The 17,182-nt window shown below is 51.3% G+C and overlaps 1 protein-coding gene across 5 annotated transcripts in view; it reads left to right on the top strand.

Moving 5' to 3' along the window:
* The first annotated feature begins 1,483 nt into the window (after window positions 1-1,483).
* Window positions 1,484-17,182, top strand: part of Disp3 (dispatched RND transporter family member 3) — a 51,764-nt gene continuing 36,065 nt past the window's right edge. For 3 of the 5 annotated variants that reach the window (NR_149755.1, NR_154985.1, NM_001083342.1), the window contains exon 1: window positions 1,715-1,957. The gene's annotated coding sequence lies outside the window, so the exon portion shown is untranslated. Of the gene's footprint in view, window positions 1,958-17,182 lie in introns of all 5 variants that reach the window. The other 2 variants (XR_390748.4, XM_011250254.3) reach the window with 1 other exon arrangement.

Raw genomic sequence — 17,182 nt, 5'->3', positions numbered from 1 at the left:
GTGGCAGTAATATACACACCCGCCATTCTAGGTCTTAGTATCTATCTATCTATCTATCTATCTATCTATCTATCTATCTATCTATCTATCTATCTATCTATTCATACTCTCTCTCTCTCTCTCTCTCTCTCTCTCTCTCTCTCTCTCTCTCTCTCTCTCTCTCTCCCCTTTCTTGGATCCTTCCTGCCAGGAGCATTTCATAACCCTAATGTCTTCAGGATGGCATGAATTCACTGCAGATCTTCTGACAGGCTTGATGGCTGGCCAGTGGGTCCCCTGAAAAACCATTTCTGAGTATGTGGTGCAGGGACGAGAACACCTGGGTAGAAACATTGGCTCTGGTCATTTGCATCTGCACAGATGAGTTCCGGGGCATCCAGGGTCATAAGTAGCTAAATGTCCACCTGACCGCCAGCCAGTGAATGCAGTCCCCAGGGACTGTGTTTGAGAAAGCTGGACGGGTGGTACAGGATTTTCCTGTAGAACCCCAAAGTGAGAGGGGTTCAGAGAACTCCCAAACTGCCCTCTTAATTAAAACTATGTATGTATGTATGTATGTATGTACGTATGTATGTATGTATGGCATGTGTGTTTGGAGGGGATGTGCATGTGTACCACAGGGCACGAGTGGAAGTCAGAAGACAGCTCGCAGAAGTGAGTTTGCCCTGGAGACTGAACTCCGGTTGTCAGGCTTGGCAGCAAACACCTGCTAAGCCATTTCCCAGGCCCCTAGGTTTCCTCTTTCAAAAATATAGATGGGGGCATGGGCTACACAGCAAAGAGCTAGGGGCTTTCGGTATTTTTATTTCATAATGATCCTGCATTCTCTTGTATAGAATGGGGACTTCTTGAAGGCCAAGATTGTGGCTTACATGCTTATCTTCCTGGTCCGTGTCATAATCATCTGGGTGGCCTCTCAGCCGGCAGTGATGTCCCTCCTGCAGCGGGAGGCTGGCGCCAGGTCCTTTTGAGGGTTCCCTTGGCTCTCCTTGGGTGACATCAAGGCCAATGTCTTTGGAGCACTGAAAGAGAAATGAAACCAGGGATAGCCTTGGTTTCTAGGCTCTTTCTTCTTTGGGTATCTTTTCAGCAGGGGGTGTCAGGCGGACCTTCTGCTGTTACTGGACGAGTGCCTGGTCCCAGGGGCTGGCAGAGCTCTGGGCTCTGCTGCCAGAGAGGTGAATAGAGGAGGGAGGAAGAGATGGTGCCAGGCGCCTGGGCTTGGCAACCACCTCCGGAGGGCACCCGGGGATGCCCTCGAGTGTCCAGCAGGCTGGTGAGGTGCCAAGGCTGGGCAGATGGGGCTGAGAGAAGCCAGCAGGAGCGCACGCCTGGGAAAGGCCTGGGTGCCCAGAAACCTCGGGGGCCAGTAGGGGGCATGGCCAGGTCCGTTTGCAGAGACTAAGACTGACCCCCAGGGGTCGCTGCGCTGTGCTCAGTCCCTGCTCGCCAACACGGGAAGCTGGCTGTACCACCACGCGGCTCCCGCAGGGGGAGCGGCAGCCAGGGCGGCGCCTGGCGGCGGAATCGGGAGACAGCAGCGCGCGGCGGAGAGCAAGCCTAAGCCGGACGGTGACGCAGAGCCCGCAGGCGCTGATGCTGGAGGCGCCAGTGGACGGGGGGAGGCGCGACTCTAAAGGCTGCCCGGGACACCCCCGCACCCCGTGGTAGGAACCGGGACCCAAACAAAGGCGGGCAGCAGATAAAAGGCGGCGGCGGCGGCGGCGGCGGCGGCGGCGGCGAGTGCTTCGCGTGCGCGCTGGGGACGTAGTTGTCACGGACCTGGCGGCGGTCTGCTCGCCAGCGAGCGGAGCTTGGGGGCCGCTGGCCTCCTACAGCTCTGAGGACCTTTCCTCCTGAAATTACCCTCAAGGGACAAGTGTTCGCCGCGGGGTGGCCGAAGCCCCTTAACCCCTGCGGCACCCGTGTATCAGCCTAGCTCGGCTCAGCCAGCGAGGTGAGTGAGACTGCCCCTGGGCGCCATCGGGACTGGGGATGCGCTACTCTGGAGAGGGGAAGGGTCTAACGTGCCACATGCGCCCGGTCTGGGGGCGGGGAGAGGGGGGAGTGCGGGAAGTTCTCTCGCTCTCAGGCCACCCCCGGCCTCAACGCCCTGAGAAAGCCGGCTAATGGGACAGAGTTCAGATCTCAGAGCTTGTCCCTGCGCCCCCGAAGCTTGCACCAACACGCTGGGGACGGGCTGCAGCTTCGGTCTGCGGGAGCGTGTTTAATGTCCAGAATCATCCTGGCTCCCTATCTCCATACCCCTGCTCGTCTCGGTAGGTGTCTGTCTGGGTTCATAAAAGTTGAGCGTCAGCCTGAAGCCATCCCAAATCCGGCTGTCCGCCGGGACTTCAGAGGAGGGAGGGAACAGGAAAAGGTAACGATGGCCCCTGTAGCTGCCCCCTACTTGAGCGCACTCACGCGCTTGGTGGGACCTTCTTTGAGTCTTGGGCTGCGGTGAACCCGCTGCAGGTGCCGCTGCGTGCCAGCCAGGACCTCTGAAGCTCAGGCAGGCGATGGAAGTGGAGCGCTAGAGGGTCCCTGGGTCGACCCAGAACATCCATAAGGACTGTGATGGGGTGGCATCTGAGTAGCCGTGGAGCACAGTCAGGAAAAGATGACCAGCACGAGTGGCGGCGAGTCCCGAGAGCTAGCCCTGCCGCTGGGAGGACTTTTCCCAACTCTCCTAGGAGACGCCTCCCCGGAGGCTTCCTCTGTTGGATCTCTGTCTGGTACAGGGATGCTTCCTGAGTCTGGGTGCGGGTGCTAGTCTGGTTGCACTCTCGGTCAGTACCTCGGACAGCGCACTGAACCCACCAGCCCCAAGCTCCACACACAAATGAAGTACACACACACACTATGTATAGAGCACTCGTGAACACTCCACGCACAAATCCACACTCCTTTCTGATAAATATATTCCCATCGTGGCTCGTAGGCGCACACAATGCACACAGAGACCCAGGATTCACTCCCACGTGGACAAGCCTAATCTTCCCACAAGCCCCAGTTTGTGGGCCAGGACTCATCCCTCTTCACGCTCTCGCTGGAGGATGCTAAAATAAACCGGACACCAGAGACCACTGCCTAGGACCCTCGCTGATACCTCATGACATGCAGGAGCTCAGGCTGTGTGGGTCACAGACACTGGCGTGCACACACACAAACACACAGGCTCAATCAGCCCCCTCCTCTTCTACTGCAGACCTCCCCGAATCAGAGTATCTGCCAAAAGGAGAGAAGCAGCTGTTAGGCTCAAGGGAAGCTCCGGGCAGCAGCCCAGCCAGGCAGGCAGGCAGGCAGGCAGGCGCCTTACAGTCTTGGTTTGAAGCTCAGTGTCCATTTCAGACTCTTCGCCCCCATGACCACTCAGACCTCTTCCTGGCATATCTTCTGCCTCCAGGGTCTGCAATCTTTGCTAGTGCTCTTTGCTGGCTGTTCTCCTTCCCAGGGTTATCTTTCAAATGCACACCCTTTGCTCTTTCCCGTCCATCATCCTTTCTGGCCGCCTTCGTTCCTTTTCCTGACTTTCCTTTGCTGGAGTCTGTGCTCTGACACCCATGTTGGCACCACTGGCCCTTGGGGCACCATCGACTCTGGTTTGCTTCCTCATCTGCAGTTTCCATCCACCCGATCCTGCCTCTCTGAATATTTGCCTCTCTCTGCCCAATAGCTTCGGCAGCTTTTACTGACAATCTTGGGAAATTTTCCAGGGCCAGAGCCTCAGGAAAGTGTCTCAGGGGGCCTCAGAACCTGGAGATCGAGAGATAGTACTGGGGTCACAGGGAGCCTCATCATCACTGCCCCTTCAGCCTCCCCCCCCCCCCCCGCCCAGAGCTGTCGCTTTGAAGGATCCAGACCCATAGCCCAGCTTGCCCTCTGACACTCTCTTGTTGTTATCCTTAAAACCCTGGAAAGGCTTGAGAAAAGGAAGAAAGGAGAGTTGAGGGAGAAATGAACCAGAAATGGGGATTCCTAGACTCTGGTTTTAATTGGTCACAGGTGCCCAGTGTTCCCCTGGACAGACTTCCGCCATACTCTCAGCTTATGCAGGGCTGCCCATGGGACTGCTTTTGGATTTGATTATGAAGAGTGCTGACTCTATAGTGAATGTCCCAACTTGAATGAGCTTGAAACCAGGGTTGTAACTCACAAAGGTTATGGTGCCTCCCACTGCTTCCTGAGAACTCCTCACCTCTGCTAAAGACACCTTGTTCCTGAGTGAGGGAGGCTCAGTTCATTTTCTTAATAGGACCAGAGATGCCAAGTAATTTTCTTACATCACACCGCTCAGGCCCGGTTTCCATGGAGGCAGGCACTGATGTGGCTGTCTGTGTATCTATCCACTGTGCCAAGCTCTTGTTTCTGGAAATGAGGATGTCCCCAACTACCCTGAACACCTGGCCATAAAGGCAGATGGAGTTGCTGGGTTGACGGTCCTTGTCCCCAGACGCATGGTCTTGCAGAAGGGACTGTCTAAGATAGATCACCAGTCGGTATGATTTTGACAATCAGCCTTGAGTCTCTAGGACTCAACCAAGCAGGCTGCTCTTGATCTGCACATTGAGGAAGACAGGATTCGGCACCATTTGGCTAGGCTGCTTCTCACAGTGTCTTGATTTGAGGGCTGAAAAGTGAGGTGCCTAGAGAGATGGCGGGCTCCCCAAGGGAACCACCCACCCACCACTGGTTATAAATATAGTTACCCCAACATGATGGTCATGGCAGTGGCATAGGAGCTGATAGTAAGAGCCTTGGTGTTGATACCCGACAGCCTAAGCATTTTAACTGGAAGCTTGGTTCTCTATCTCCAGATCCTTTCTCTCCTCTTTGAAGTCATCTCCCCAGCAGTTCCCCCTCGGTGCTCCCTTTCCAACGTGCTCAAGTGTGGGCAGTGAGAATCACTGTCCCTGTCCTAGCCGAGTGAGCAAGCGAGGGAGGGGGCTTGTCATCTGAAACCCTCCCTCTCGCTGCCCACCCTCCCCCCACTGGAGCCTGTTTCTGCCCATGGAGCATAAGAGGCATCAAAGTCTGTCAAAACACCCTCCAAAGCTAGATTCCAAAGCACCAATATCCCAGAGAAAAATAAATAAAAAGAGCAGCAGCAGCCCGGAATAGAAACACGCACCCAGTCGCAAATATGCATGTTTTCCACGAGTCGCATTCCACGGGCAGGCAGTGCAGCACGCGCTCCAGATGCTCAACAAAGGCCGGAGGCAGGGACGTTGCTGTTGCCGGGACCAGTTCAGGGAAGCCAGCGGAATCTTTCCAGCAAGCTCATGCCTCACACTGGAAGACCACAAGGTCACACTCCCCGGCTGCCCTGGCTGGAAGATGCCAGTAGGCAGATGGTAGTTAATGTGTTCCTGGGGCTGTGTCACCAGTTCTTTGGGAAGGGACACACAAAGCCAGTGGTCTCCTGTCTCCTGTTTACAGTGAGAGGATGGCAATGGCTGTACCCGTAACGGCCGCTGCCAATAGCTGGGTGCCTGCCGTGTGTCAGGCATTGAACACATATACACATGCGGTCATATTTAAGCTTTGAGATCTTCTCATGGCATGGGGGCTGTTGTCCTCAGGGGATTTGTAGGAGAACAAGCCTCTGAACAGTAAAAGACCTCACGACCCGAAGTGTCCAAGTTGGGACTGAATTTTTGTTTGTTTTGGTTTTCAAGTCAGGGTTTCTCTGTACAGCCCTGGCTATCCTGGGACTCACTCTGTAGGCCAGGCTGGCCTCGGATTCAGCATTCCTCCTGTCTCTGGCTCCCAGGTGCCAAGATTAAAGGTGTGCATGACCATATCAGACAGGACCAAATTTTGATTTGAATGCAGCAGAAGTCTCCATTTTGCCCAGGATTCTGCTTCGTTGTAGTTATTTCTTTCTTGTTTGTTTAGTATGCTTTGTCAAGAAAACCACTTATACTTGGTGTAGTAGTGCATGCTGTAATCTCAGTATCAGGGAGGCTACTCAATCCAAGCCTGGTCTGGATTATGTAATGAGACTCTGTCTCCAAAAAATAAAAATAAAAATAAAAATAAATAAAACGAAAAAACAGACCCAGCTATGTGAAAATTTACAAGGAATATAAATTTTCCGCCTGCGTGTTCACGTTAGCATTGTTGCAAATGTCTCTCAGTAGTCTGAGCCACTACCCTGCACCAGGTACCTGTGGTTTCTGAGCCATGACTAGGCTGAGGCTAGGCCTGAATACCTCACCTCTGCATCTTAGCCTCTGTCTCCTGCCTTGGAAACCCAACCAGCATCCTGAGAGATGGAGTCCCACTGTAAATCTTGGGCTAGGAAAAAAGACAGCATAATCCAGAAGAGGTTGGGGCCAAACAGACTTTGCAGACAGGGAAGTAACTTCAGAGAAGGCAAGTAAGTTCTCCATGGCCACACAGCATTCTCATACCAGAACCTCTCAAAGAGGCTTGTTCTGGAGCAGTCCAGGTGGCCCTAGTGGACTGAACTGATACATACAGGCAGTGAGCCTGGCAGTGTCCCTTCAAGGGCAGAGATGCAATTCCTCCTGTTATAGTTCAAGCCATCCCTGCATCCCTGTGGATGTCAGCTTGAAACTCTTCTTACCCCAGGCCTACAACAACCAGTAACTGAGGGGCATACAGCATGCCAGCCATGTGTCAAGCATGTTGCTGAATGCCCTTTGTATTCTAATGCCCACGGCCACCCCGAAGTTAGGTATTCTTGTTCTATTTCACAACGGAAGGAAGCAAATGAGACTAGGGGGCTTGAGTCACTCTCCCAAGGTCATATCGCTAGTTAAGGAGCAGATGGGGCCCGGCAGAGCCCATGCAAGCAGGTTCACTGTGAGATGAGGAGAGGGAGGATTTGGGACCAGAGCCAGAGGGAAGGTGTGGCCACTGGGCAGCCCAGGCGATTTCTATGACACCTCTCCAGCCTTGGGTCCATTGCTGGCACCAGCAGCCTCTGTGTTCCTGACAATCCTTGGAAGGAGGAGACCCAGGGAAGCATCTAGGGCATGCTGTTGTAGGATACCCCTAGGGGGATCAGGGCATGAGCATCTTACCTTAACTCCAGGTAGAGAAGCCACTAGGAGGGGATATCATGGCATGTGGGCCCACGTGCCCTAGATTCTCGCACCCTGCTCCCTCCTTTTAATGCCTCTCTCTCTAAGGAAGGCGTCCTGGGAACCTAGGAAGTCTGGAACTGCTCTGGCAACAGGCTCAGGTCTCAATGTATCGAGACCTAGGAGGTAAGGACAATGGAAAGATGCGTATGGGTTTCGATGCCAGCCTGTGCCATCCGGGTCCCCTACAGAGAGCCAGGCAAGGCTATCCCGGTTGAGCTGCAGAATCAGGGTCTTAAACCTCCTGGGAAAGTCTTCTTTAATCCTCTGCAACCCTGAGTATCTATGTACAGCCCCATGGTGTGCCAAGCACCGGACGTTCAAAGATAGAAAGATCTGACTGGAGACTTGTAGAGTACCATGGAGTCCGTCCCCTACCCAACCCCTGACTCCTGCCCCCAAGAACAAAGGTGATCGATTGGTGATATAAGTTATTGCTCTCTTGTGTCCCACCAGACACAGAAAAGGGACCCAGAATTTTCTGGGACTGAGGACCTGATCCAAGCAAGTGGTCTCTCCCAGTTCCAGGAATGAGTTTCCATGGGTGCTATAGTAACCAGCATGTTATTCAGCTTCCTGTCTTGGTGGCCATGGTGGGAGACACCATGGGGCCAGCTCTTCCCAGATGACATCTGGTCTTGATATCCAGCACACATATGGCACCTGGTCAGTAGAAGAGGCACGACAGGCAGTAGGCAGCCAGATCTGCCCTGAAGGAAAGGTAGTACTTTCCTGACTCTGGGGACGGTACTTACATGGAGTCCAAGGACAGAAAGATGATGCTAAATTGGGACACTGGGAAGTGATGTTTCCCAATTGTCCTGACCTTGGTACCATCTTGAGGGGCTTCTTATGAGCCTTGCTGGAGTTGAGCTGCAGAGTAGACACCTCAGTGGTAAGAATGACTCCCCAAAACAGGCAGCATACCCTGAGGTTTTAAAATGTTATTTATTTCCTGTGTATGAGTGTCTTGTTCGCATGTATATATGTGAACTACATGTGTGCATAATGCCCACAGAGGTCAGAAGAGGTTGTTGGAGCTGGAGTTATGGGAGTTGTGAGCCACCATGTGGGTGCTGGTTCTCTGCAAAAACAAACACTCCTGTTGAGTCATCTCTGCAGCCCCAGGCAGCAGACTTTGAGTCTTTGCGACCCAGGTGGCATTCTGTAGATTTTGTCTTGTCAGTCAGCTGACATCCTGTGTTCACCTGGCAAGAGATGACATCTACTATGTCCATCATAGGGAAGGACACAGGACATGCAGAGAGGTGAAGTGGGAAACAAGAGAGACAGGATTCGAACTCAGACAGGGTGATGACAGACCGCTGTGTGAGGAAGAATTCTGCAGCTTGGCCTTCGATAACACATTCTGTGAAAGTACCTTTGGATCCTCAGTAATTGGTGGTTTGTATGTCTGGCTCTGGATGGGGACTGGCTGTTTGCACTCCTGACTTGCCAAGCAGCCAAATGGATCACTTTTCTGATATCCAGATGTGGACAGCATCTGGCTGACTGACGGGCCATCCTTTGGCTTTTATCCAGATGGTTCCCCATTTCCACCCGCTGTAGACACAGGTGGGTCCCAGGTCCCTCTGAGTATAATAGCATCCTGGATGAAAGCCTTGGTTTAAAAGCTTCATTGTGTGGTTCACAAAAAATAAAATACTGGTTTTGGTTCTTGCCTGCAGTCCAGACCTGAGAGAAATTAAACCAGAAAGAAATCCAGCTTTGTAAAAGCATCAGCCACCAGATAAAACCCTTTCTGGTGTGTCTGGAGACAAATACTACAGTTGTAAGTAACTGCTACGTGCTACCTGCAAGGCAGCCTGATTGCCCTAGCAGGTCTGACAGAGGCTTGGAGCAGACCATCCCAAGTAATAGCTGCAATCTACAATAAACAGGGAGATGTCAGAGTCAAAGATGTTCTTGGGCATCAAGAACTTGAGAATGGGTCTAGGGTGTGAATTTCATGAATCCTTTGGGAAGAAGAATTTCACAAAGTCAAGACTAGGATGGTTTAACAAAAACAACAGTCCTTTTATATAGAAAGTACCAACAGGGTGGACTGGATGCATAGGTGGATGGATGCATAGATGGTTTCATGCCTATATGGATGAGTAGGTGGGCAAGTTGATACATAGATGAATGGATGAATGCATGGATGGATGAGTGGGTAGGTAGATGTATACATACATTCATGGATGGGTAGATGGATGGATAGATGGATGAATAAGTGGATGGATTTACACATGCATGGATGGATGGATGGATAGATGAGTGGATGGATGGATGAGTAGGTGGGTGGGCAGATAGATGGATGGATGGATGGATGGATGGATGGATGGATGGATGGATGGATGAATAAGTGGATGGATTTACACATGCATGGATGAATGCATGGATGGATGGCTGGATGATGGATGGATGGATGGATGAGTAGGTGGGTGGGCAGATAGATGGATGGATGGATGGATAGATGGGTGGATGGGTGGGTGGATAGATGCATAGATGGATGAATGGGTGGATGAGTGGATGGATGGATGGATGGATGGATGGATGGATGGATGGATGGATGGATGAATAGATGTCTACATGGATGCATGGATGAATGGGTAGGTAGGTGCAAGCATGGCTGGGTAGGTAAATGATGGATGAATACATACATATGTGGGCACATGGATAGGTGATTGCATGTATGCATAGATGGATGGATGGATAGATGGGTGGATGGATAGATGGATGGATGGAGCTAATGGACTTTGATGATAAGGGCTTTGACTGGCAGGGCCAAGCCCCAGGTACTGTCAAAGGAAAGGGTCTTTGTCCCTATCCCTATCTTCAAAGAACTTCCCTTACTCCTGGAAGAGTTACCCTGTTACTAGAGGAGGTCCTGAGTCTGGGAAACCCGGGGAGGGATCTTTGGCTCTAGATTAGAGACCCTGACAAATTCCTCTCCTGGAGGGATGTATAGTAGAGGAAGCCAAGTCCAAGTCTAGGGTCATGGCAGGGCCTGCCACTGTGGGGTGGGGAGCAGCTGCTTTCCTGCTACTGCCAGTTTACCCAGGGGCAGCGTTTGAATAAGAATCAGCTCTGTTTGTTTGCCGCCCTCACCTGCCCAGAAGACTAAGTGGATTGCTCCTTCCTCGGCAGTCCACCATCAAAGCATGCCTGGAGTCCTGTTCATTGTGTGGGTCTCCTGCCCTGAGGTGACATGGAGCCTTCTGATAAGGAGAGGAGATTTGATCCTGTGAGCCTCATTCTCTCACTCCATCTCCTGCCTCACCCCATTCTGAAGGACCCTCCATTATGGGATTCCCTTGGCTCCTGGCTGTGGGACCTCCCTTCCCAGCAAGCTCCAGTCTTCTCTCACTACCTACATCTTGACCCTTTAGGGATTCTGGAAGACAGAACTGGGTTGTCTTTGAAGCTCATTAGATTCAGCCTACCCGTTTGACAGAGGGCAAACAGGAGACAGGGATGAGACTTTGGTAGTATCTCAGAGTGAACAGGAAGGGTGGTTGCTGGAAGAGGGATCAGGTGGCCTTACTGGGTCTTTCCAGATCTCTGGGACTGGAAGCAGCAGTTGTCAGCCCTGGGGCCTTGGACCGCCTCAGTATTTATTTATTTATATAAAAATTGCAGAGTTGAGGCTGCACTCTTGAGGTTCCTCTCTCTACCCAGATCTCTTGACCTCAGGTGCTCAGCTCTGACCATTCCTACCTGTCTCAATGGACAATGGACTCATCACCAGGTGGGCTGAGGATCAGAGCAGTGCCAGACTCCTGGCCAATCCTAGGTAAGGAGGAATACTAGGCTCTCCTCCAGCATTAACCACACTCCTTCCATGGATGATGGAGCTGTCAATCAGCGGTCACTGGGAAAGCCACTGACTTGGGCAGGGTACAGAAAGGAGAATTCATCAGGACACTGTTAGTGCGAAGCAGGATGTCAGTCTCTTAGGTTGAAGTTTCCATTCACCTCTCTCCTGGGGCTGCTGTCCTGCCATCCCAGCTGGGACTCTGCCAAGATTGCACCTAGTATGACTCAGACAGATGCTAGGTGTGCACACCAGCCAGCGCACAGTGCATGCATGTGAACACCACACACCAGTGAGGGTCGGTCAGAAGGGCTGATTTTAGAGCCCAGCATTTTCAAATATTTCAAACTCAAGTAAAACCTAACAGTGAAAAGTTCAGGTCCAAATGAGCCCCAGTAGTCTTCTAAAAGACGCAGTTTTCTGCTTTGCAAATTGGAAATCATTCCTCGGGGTGGAAAACATGAGACCTAATGGTCTGCAAGCTGGAAACTGCTGCAGAGCCGCAGTGTCCGAGTCCCCTAGGTTGGGAAGACCTAGGATGGGCGGAAATGGCTCTGGCGTGGGTAGCTGGAGCCTGGGTGGCCTCTTCCCATCTCCTGCGTCCCTCATCTGGGACTGGCATCCTGTGTGCTCTACAAGCCTGCGTTCTCCAGTGGAGGGGCTCTGCCCGGAGGTCTCATTCCCTTCCCACCTGGAACCAGTCACAGGGCTCCCCCAAAGCTGGAGCACCCTACTTTAGGCTCCTGTTCATGTTAGAGCTTCTCTATTCCCTCCAGCTTCTCTCTGAGAGGCCACGGGCTTGGACTAATGGGTGGAGTGTAGGTGTGTCTGGGGCCTTTTCCAGAACACAGCTGCATTATGTCTCAGAGGAGGTGATGGCACCCAACACATACCTACTTGGCTATTCAGCAATCTCTGCTACATAGTCTGATGTTACTGCATTGCCCTGCAGTGCCACTTCCTCTCCCCCATTACACAGTAGCTTGTGATGGGGGGTGGGGGTGGGGGGGAAGGAGTAAGGGCGGAGCTCCCCCAGCCCTGCTTTCCCCATTTCCATTAAGGTAATTCTCCCCCACTCAGTATCTGGTAGGTGCGGGACCTACAAGCTCAGAGATGGTAGACAGCTTGTTCTAAGTCACACAGCAGGTCTGTGACAGGCCAGGACCTTGCTCCAGCCCCTGTCCCATTCTGCTGCTCTGGGTGCCCATCGCCTGCCCCTGAGCAACCCACCTCCCTGGTCCCTGAGCAAGCACCAGGAAGAGCTGCCTGGAACCAGGGGGAAGCAAGAGTGGTTTTACATATTTGCTAATAGGGTCTTAGAGAGAGAGAAGAGCCCTGGGCTCATCAGCCAGGAAGGAATCCAATTTGGCTTTTATAGCCCTGGTTATTCACCCTCCATTGTGGGCTCTTCTCTTTTTTATTAGCCCAGAGAACTGCAGAGGCTGCTGAGCCCCAGGGGTCCCAGGCTCTAGAGCCCCTCTTGGCACTTGTGACAGTTCCCAGGGTGTGTTGGGAAGGGGTGACAGGGTGGGGTTTCTGGAAGCTTCTGCCCCTCCCAGCAGGAGTACCTGGGATCGTGTTCTAATTTCTATCTCTATTCATGCTGCCGGTTACATTAAGCTTTCATTGTCTTGTTCTCTGTGATGCTGAGGCTGCTGTAAGGGCCCCAGAGTCTGGGCTGATTGATGGGTCTGGAAAGAGGCCTGAGCTGCACAGGTAGGGGAGAGGAAAGGCGGAGAGGAGGAGAGATCAGTGGGTGGAGTCCCTTTGGCAGCCAAACAGGGTGACTAAAGGGATGGCTCCTGCCTCTAGCCTGCAGAAACTCAAGCTGCAGGCAGCTGACGGGCTTTGTGAGCTGAGAGCAGATGAGAAACAGAATAAATGAGAAAAGCAGGGACAGAGGGATGGCTCAGCAACTAAAGGCTCTTGCCTCCAAACCTGAGGGCTGGAGTTCAAGCCCTAGGATCCACGTAATGAAAGGAAGTTATTGACTCCAGCAGGGTATGCTCTGACCTACATACACACGCACGCACGCACACACACAATGTAAATGTAAATTTTAAAAAGCACATAGTGTGTGCAGGCTACACAGTAGGGCTCAGCTGTCAGTAAGCATCCCACCATACTATCAATGGAGAAACATTCCTGCCTCAGACACCCAGCTAGTGGCAGAGCTGCGACTCGAACCCAGGTCTTTCTAACGTCACAATTCTGCCCAGCTCACCCTTCAGCCCTAGAATCAGACCCTGGCTTTAAGTCTCTAATAGCCTCTTGCTGTAGGGGGCGGGGACCACTCCTGTCCCATGGAGCCCACCAGAGGGAATCAACAGAATGGCAGAAATGTCATTGTGAGGGTTCTCTGGAGACACTGGGACAGTACCCTTGGCTGATATACAGCCCAGAGCAAGGCTTGTTTGCCTGATATATATTGAGCTGTTGAGTTTACGAGTCAGCGCCCAGTTTTCTCAGCAGCTGTCAGCTTGGGGAGGACGGCCGTCCTTCATCTGCTCTGTCTCAGCAGCCTGCCCTTTCTGAGAAATGAGGGGCTTGGGCAGGCTTAACACAGCCTTTTCTACAGCCCCTCCATTTCCTCCTCCACCCCACCTAGGCTCCCAGTCAGTAAGTTCAGGTCCGTTTGAGCCAACAGGATGATACTTCCTGGGAGCACATCTCATGCAGGAAGTCTAGACATTTGCCCCAGCCGGGCACAGCCAGCTTTGCCCCAGGATGAGTGGAGAGGTCTCAGTTGGGTCTTTTTGGAGGAAGGAAGAGGGTTCTGAGAAATACCATCTGCCTTCCTTTATAGGACTGGGGGCTGAGGCAGAGTATTCACCAGTTTAGAATCTGAAATTTTCTTTTTCTGGTATTGGGGACTGAACCAGAGCCTTACACATGCCAAACACTTTCCTGCTGAGCTATATCTCCATCTTAGGACCTAGGTTTCTTGAGAGAAAATTCAGGAACTGCCCTAGTTGCTACTATAGGCACCCCTCCCCCATTTTTTCTCTGCTTCCTATTCCTCTATATTAGAGTTCTCTAGCAAAACAAAGCTCCTGGATATATATTTATTCTCTGTGAATTGTTTTCTCCTATAAAATGGGGCTGCTCACATGCCTTTGTTGCAAAGTTGATATGAGGCCGACAGAGATGGATAAAAATCCTCATAGCACAGTGGAACCAGAACTAATTATGATGTTGCAATTATCTTAACGAGTGTCAGAGATTCTAGCTAAGCTAGCCAGGCTTTGGCTTCGACCCACACATGTGATTTTGTCCCCCATTGAGCATCTAAGCCATCAGCAGACTCCGAGTTTGAAACAGAGTTTCCAAGTCATAGAAAAAACCTTGGGATGCGGACATTGGGAAGGTAGAACCAGGTCTCAGGACAGCGGTACCTAGGAGTGCCTGTGACCTCTTTGCTTCCGTCTCTTTCCCATGAGCTGGACTTGTGAAAGGGGCTTAAGTGAGAGAGAGAGAGAGAGAGAGAGAGAGAGAGAGAGAGAGAGAGAGAGAGAGAACACTCCAGCAGCAGCAGCAGCAGCAGAGTGGAACTACTTAACTCAAAACATCTCAGTTTGAACTTCTGCCCAAATCTCTCAACCCCAACGTGAGAGGATTCTAAGGGCTCCAAGCTGTTTGTGGACCAGAGCTGAACCAGGGAAGCAAAACACAGCGAGTCAGGAAGAAAAAGCTGATTAGCTCCTAATTGCCGTTAAATTATATATATACATATATGTATTTTAAGTAGAATCTGCATGTCTAATGTGATTTTTTGATTACATTTTAATAGTCTGGCTGGGATGAGGGAACGAAGAAGGAAGGAGTCTGCCATCCCTGGCTAGGAAGAAAGTTGCAAACAGAAAGCTTTGGCTTGGGCCTCCTGCCAGGGCACTGCCGTGAAGGAGAAGTAGGGCTCTGGGTAGGTGTTAACACCACTTCCCACCAAAGGTCCTTTCCCTGCAGAGTTCAAACCCAGCTTCTCCATTTTTAATGTGTTTATCATCTCCAGGCCTGCTTGTCCCCTGGCATTGCCAAAAAAACAAACAAAACAGAAACAAACAAACCTACTCCAGGATCTAGTGACAAGATGGAAAACTTCCAGGCAAGAATCCTGGCCCCATTCTGTTGGAATGAGTTGTATTTAAAATATATATATACGTGTGAGATTCCTTTCCCACATCCTGGTTATAAAAGTGGGGTTTTGCTTTGGATATGGCTTTGAGTTACAGCAAGACTGGCCTTGAAACTGATTGTATCAGCCAGATAGTACAGTAGTTCATGACTGGCATTCTAGCGCTTGGGAAGTAGAGGCAGGAGGATAGGGATTTTGAGGCCATCCTCAGCTATATAGAGTTTGAGGCAAGCTTAGGCTACATGATATCCAGTCTCAAAAAACCATAAGGGCAGAACTGCAAAGCTCCGTGGTTAAGAGCACTTACTGCTCTTTCAGAGGACCTAGGTTCAGTTCCCAGAAACCATATCAACTGCTTGTAACTCAAGGTCCAAGGGATCCAACACCATTTGACCTCTGTGGGCAGCTGCACACTCGTGATGCACAGAGACTCACACACCTACTGACCTGAATACAAACAGCAGGAGTGTTGGTAAGATGGGGTAGGAGGTAAAGGCAAGCCAGTTAACTGAGTTCAATCCCTGGGACGCACATCGTGGAAAGAGAGGACTGACTTCCGTCAAGGTGTCCTCTGAATGCCATGTGCACAACATGGGTGGGTTTCGGCATGCCTACACAAAGTGGAGGTACCATGGGTGGGTATATGTACACTTACACAAAGTGGGGGAAAGGAGAGAATAGAATGTAATAGAAAGGCAGGAGGGGAGAGAGAGAAGGCGGGAGAAAGAGAACTTGGTACATATTTTCCTTCTTTGCTCCCTGTTAAGGGACAATTCTCTTGATTTTTTCCCCCTTCTTCTTTCGAGTCTTGGACTGGTCATTCTTTCTATTGTGTCTGTCTCTCCTCCACCCCACCTCCCATTATCCCACTCCCCGGCCTCACTCTCTTCTCTGGCCTTATCCCTCCCTCCATCCTCTTCCCCACTTTCTCTGACTGACAGCACTCTCTCATTCCTGGGTTGCCCAGCTAATTGAAGGAAGGGAAATGCTCCAGACAATGCCAGTGGGAAGTTCGACATCCTCAGCCCAGCTGCCTCTTCCCTTTCTGCCTGATGTCCAACTGGATTAGGAGTCTCCCTCCATCAAGGGCCTGGCTACCCCAGGGATACCGAAGGTGGCCTTTGGGCTACCCTGTGGGAGTCCTCACATCTCACTGAGAGGTGCCTGGCCCCTGCATGTGCTCAGAGGGCTGCAGTTGCTGGGGCTGCATACTAAGTGGTCTAAGCTTGACAAACAGTGGCTGCAGCTGCTGCATTCAGGGAAGAACTGAGGATATACTGAGGGCTCTGTGGCAGACACCTAGCCTTGGCACAGTACTCTGGGCAAGGGGAAGAAAGGAATCTAATTTGCTGGCAGATGATACTTAACATACTACACAGACTGCAGAGTACTTCCACTTCTGACCCCACAGTCCTTTGAGGCCACCTCCATTTTATGGACGATAACTCTGAAGTTTAGGGTGACTCCAAATCTTGCCAGTGTTCCAGTTGCCAAGACCCAAATCAGGGCCTGTCTGATTCCAGAGATCATTTCCTCTCCCTCTACTCTGACAAATTCCTGAAGGTCCTTTAGGGTTAGTTGTTCACTATACACAAGCAGTTGCTATGGAGCCTCATCTTAACATCTTAGAGCAGCCTTGAGTTCTAAAGTGAGACAGAGGAACACAGTAAAGATTGAAAACACACACACACACACACACACACACACACACACACACACACACAGAAAGAGAGAGCTAGAAGCCTTGCTGGCCTTTACCCACCAAAATAAATAAATGTCTTTTCTGTTGCAATTGGCTTACAGACCACCCCCACCCCCGCTTTTAAATGTATGCACATGACTATTTTGCCAGCATGTATGTATGTGCACATATGTGTGCCCCTAGGAACTAGAGCTACAAACCTTCATGAGCAGCCATGTGGGTGCTGGGAATTGAACCTGGGTCTTCTGCAGGAGCAACCAGTGCTCTTAACCGCTGAATCATCTCTCCAGCCCCAGTTCTCCCTTTTCTTTGATCTTGAAAGACAAAATCACCTCATTGGGTTTAATGGGACAAAGCAATGCGGTTTTCCCGGGAGGAACACACGTTGTTGGCTTCCCTAGAGCGTGGTGAACATATGA

This window comes from Mus musculus, chromosome 4 (genome assembly GCF_000001635.26).
Source record: "Mus musculus strain C57BL/6J chromosome 4, GRCm38.p6 C57BL/6J".
Lineage (NCBI taxonomy): Eukaryota > Metazoa > Chordata > Mammalia > Rodentia > Muridae > Mus > Mus musculus.
This window is presented reverse-complemented; position numbering and strand designations above follow the sequence as displayed.